Consider the following 5,046-nt stretch of genomic DNA (forward strand, 5'->3'; position numbering starts at 1 on the left):
GCAACTTTGTTGTGATAAGACACTCAATCCTAGTGATTATACTTACTCAACATAGTGACGGTGTAATTACCATCACAGATTGTACGGGAAATTCCAACTTTGGAAAAAACAAATATTTGGCCTACCCAAATTTTGACTACTACCCGTGCGTCTACGTCCTGGATTGGCCAATCAGTGGTGCCCCACAGTGGCGTGATACATGCACGTTTACTGCGGTGCTCTGATTGGCTGACCGAACGTGGCGTGGTAGGTAGGCTGTTTCTACTCTCTAAGTCCTCTTCTTTCCTTTTTTCATCCCCCTCATGCACTCCGTTCTTTGAACGGGAGGCGGGACTTCGCGATACGGTCGATCCGGCAAGGGAACCTGTGATAGTGCAGAACATCCGGGGGTCACCGGTAGTGTAGCAACTTTTTAGATATTACTATAGTCTGGGTAACCTGGGTGCAGGCCCGACGCCCCGTCCAGAGGGGGGGGCAGAGTCACTAACTCCCCAGGCAGGAGCCCTGTGTTATAGAGTAAGATTAGATATGTCAAGAAGATGACAACTAGCATTAGAATAAAACATAGAGATAAGGGACACTCTGTGGAAGGGGAAGAAATTAATAGAAATCACTTACAACAAACTGCAAGTCCCACTAACTAGAATATTCAGCACCAATGAAGGTTTTAAAGTAATCTGTAAAGATGACTTTGATTCAGATAAAATCCTTTCAAAAGAAGCAAGAGATATATTTTACAATGAAGGCCTTATTGTTGTCATGCCACCAGAACAAAAAGCAAAAAGATCAGTTTTTGTTCGTCAAGTCGATCAAGAGATCAGGAGGAAGACCTGAAAGAAGAACTGGAACGCCAAAATAGGTGGATGAAGATTGAAGAAGTCATTAAGATAAAGGACTATACTCATGTTTGAAGAAGTGTCAATGGCTGAGAAAGTTTTACAACAGGGCTTTCTAATATTCAACATGTCAGTCACACCACATCAAATAAAGAAGGAGACATTCATCAGTCTGCAAACTTGCTTCTCCTGCTACAAATATGAAGAACACACAACGAGAGACTGTCCGGAAAAAGAAAAAAAAGTACTGCTCAGATTGTGCAGGCGACGACCATACCTACACTGAATGTAAGAATACACATGTTGGCTGTCTCAACTGTAAGAGAAACGGGAATGTATACATAGGACATAGGACGTTAGCAATGGCATGCCCAATAAAAAACACATGATAAAGTACAAGGAACAAGAAACAAGGAAAAAGGAACAAGACAAGAAGGATACGACATACGTCGAAATACTTAAAAGAGAGCGGTCCAAGGAAACCATAGACCCAGAATCACAGTAATGCCTAAGTGAGCCAATACACTTGACAGGTAATGATTAGTATGATCCATGCACATTTGCACAATATCATTGCACCCGGATCATACAATGAGGAATTAAGGAAAATGTTTAAATTGAATAACCTACCAGAGATGATATTTCCAGAGAATCCACAATCCGAAAAACTATTTCAGACAACATATGCAAGCGAACTGAGAGAAAGACTACATCAAGACGAACAAAGGTTTGAGCAAGGAGCAACAGCTGATACACAAGGAACACAAACGACTGATAGAGATCCCAGACAAATGACTAGAAGTGACAAAGAGAAGATAGAAATAACAAAAGGACAGACAAAGGAGTGAGGAGGAGAGAAGATAAGATGGAAACTGATCACAATATACAACCTGAATCTGCTGAAGAAATTGGATTAAAAGTTATCACTACAACAAAACATGGAATCCCAACATCGAGACCAACAGGAGGGACAATAGTAAAAAACTGTGAAGGAGGGATATACAAGTGGACATATCAAGAAAAATCCCTAAGTGAAGATTATGTCTGGTCACTAATTACTACGGACAAACTAAAGATTACGGCAAAAGACTTTAAAATAGTAGACCCGTCAGAGTATAGAAGAGTCAGAAGCGGGAAACAGGATGATAGGTCTCCACTCCAACTGACTGCCACAATCCAAGTATAAGAAATAATGGACAATAGACAAACAGTAAGAACTTTAAGAATAATACAACACAACGTAAGAAACTGGAAGACCGAGAGAATTAACCTAAGTAATATATATCGCGAAATTGACCCTGACATTATACTAATAAACAGTCACGGTGAGACAGCAAACAACAACATAAAACTCTTTAACTATTATGTAAACCAAAGAAATAAATCGGGCGAGAAAAATGACGGAGTAGCGATAGCAGTTAAAAGAAACTTAAAATTTAAACTAATTGATGACTTCCAGGATGAATTTCTAGCAATAAAAATAAATACAACTCAAGGAGACGTAATTATTGCTACTACTTACCTATAGAAGACCTATTAAAATTGGCTAACAATAGTCATCCGATGTACATCTTAGGAGACTTTAACGCCAGACATAGGATTTTTGACAATACAAATAATAACGTCGTGGGAAACGCCCTTAATCAATTAATAAATTTAGGGAAAATCAATCATCTGGGTCCTAACTTTTCAACCTGGAGAAATCACAATACACAATCGACACCAGACAAAATTTTTACCAACAACAAAGCCTTTTTCAATTACCATATAATACAGGGACCTCTTACAGGCAGTGACCATCTGCCAATTATACTAACACTGTCAACAAGCCCCATACAGATGCCAATAAAAAAGAGACTGAAAATGAGTAAAACAGACTGGGACAGCTTCAAAGACGACTTAAGTAATCACCACTCGATTAACCTACAAGGGAAAACAACAGAAGATATAGACTCAGAAATGGACAGACTGCACTCGGCAATAAAAACATCTATAACCAAACACACTCCCTACTTCACACTTTAGAACGTACCCAACAACAGACTACCAGAAAAGTTAAATTAATCCAGACCTATTACAATGAAATAAACAGGTATATATGGAAAGACACGGCAGTAACAGATGGCTATTGTTACGAGTTGAAGTTTAGAATATGATTATACGTCTACCCAGATAAACAGGTAAACAACAATAAAAAACAAGACAATCGGACTATAAAGGGTGAACTAAAGGATGCGAGTTTTCGTTTAGCATATAATAGAGTACCATAAATCCCTTAACAAAATATTAAAGCTTATAAATTACCCTTAGCCAGAAACTTAACACAAGCATTAACGGTATACATATTAATAAACATAAAAAACAATCTCGAAGCAAGTGGACGTGGGGAAATTAATACCAAGAGATACTAGTACTTAAGTGAGGAGCTGAGATGGCTGACGAGTAAGGCTGAGTATTGTGAAGACGGTGAGTGGTCACTGCACGTACGTAGGTGATTTAGAGGGATAGATGATCCTTGGTCACTTCCCAGAGAGCCAAGTGCTCTCTCCTCCAGTGGAGGTGACGCAACAACCAGGATATAGGAGAAGGGAAACCTCGGAGTGGTAACTAAGACGAGTCATACTCGTGTCTCGTCCCTAGATGCGGCGTTGCTCGTGGTGCTAGTGCATTAGATCCGGGGACAATAGATGGCTGCTTCGTAGTGCTGGTGGAGGGTTCGTAACACACCTCCAAAGACCTCCGTAGCGCGGGCGCGAAAGAGGTGATCACCTGGTGCGTCTGGAGAGTAGCTGCTGCATTTCCACTGGAGCTCGGGATAAGGAGTCTGCAATCCAGGTTATAGGGCTGGGTGAGGAAGGCGGGAGGATTCTCGCTGGTTGGGTCTTGGTGGTTGGATGAATGAGTGGGTTATGGTCGGTGAAGACCTAGGGTTGTTTGTGGGCAAGACTAGGTAACATTCAAACCTTTGACGCAACACCAGAGCCAAGGCCTCCTTCTCTATGGTCGAGTAGTTGGTCTGATGTTTTTTCAACTTGGCGGAGTAATATGCCACAGGGTGAAGAACATCAGTGGTTGGGTCAGGTTGTAGGAGCACAGCCCCCACTCCGACACCACTAGCGTCGATTTGCAGATGGAAGGGCGAGGTGTAGTCAGGCTTGGAGGCAAGGAAGGCTTTGAGGCGGTGGAAAGACTGGTCGCACCTCTGGTTCCAGATGTAAGGGACCGCAGAACTGGTAAGGTCTGTGAGGGGTCCGGCCACGCTGGAGAAGTTACTGCAGAACCGACGGTAGTAGCCGCACATCCCCAGGAAGCGCATGAGTTCCTTCCTCGTCCTTGGAGTGGGGAAGGACAAGATGGTTCTAACGTTTGCGTCCTTGGGTCTCACCATACCATGCCCAACGATATGTCCCAGGTAAGTCACTGAGGCCCGGCCAAAAGCAGGTTAGCCAGGTTTGCTGGTGAGATCCAGTCCTCTTGCAGTCGTGCAAAACAGTATCTCCAAACGCGCAGATGTTTTCGTCCCAGCTGTCCGACACCACCACCAGGTCATCAGGTAGGCAGTTGTCCCACCTAGGTCCTGAATTAGGAAGTTGATGGCCCTCTGGAATGTGTGGAGCAGAAAAGCCAAACGCCATAACCAAATATTGAAAAAGACCAAATGGAGTTATAAATGCCGAGATTATTTTTGCCCTATCCGTGAGTCCCACTTGATAATATCCTTTCAACATGTCCACCATACTGATAAATTTGGCACAGCCTATGCTGTCTATTATATCTTCAATCAAAGGTAAAGGGTAGGAGTCTGAGACAGTGACCTGGTTCACTTTACGATAATCGGTACAGAAACGAAAAATGCCATCGGGTTTTGGAATGAGAAGGCAAGGTGAAGCCCAGGGGGAGGTACTAGGCTCAGCTAAGTTATGTTTTAACAAAAAATCTACCTCCTTTTTCATAATCTTTTTTTTTGTGGATTTAGTCGATAGGCTGATTGCCTAATGGGTTGTACATCATCCGAGATTAGCTTAATATCATGTTTAAGTATATTGCAAAACCCTGGGAGGTCTGATGTGACTTTAGGAAATGTTGATAATAACTTAGTGAGATCTTTTGCTTGAGATGGATTCAGAACAGAAAAATACTCATCCAAGTTGTTGAGTATGTGACTGTTAGTAGGGGTTTCTTTAGGTAGAGGGAAGTCTAAATTCTCCAA

The sequence above is a fragment of the Homarus americanus genome, unplaced genomic scaffold (assembly GCF_018991925.1).
Source record: "Homarus americanus isolate GMGI-L3 unplaced genomic scaffold, GMGI_Hamer_2.0 scaffold36462, whole genome shotgun sequence".
In the NCBI taxonomy this organism is placed as follows: Eukaryota; Metazoa; Arthropoda; class Malacostraca; order Decapoda; family Nephropidae; genus Homarus; species Homarus americanus.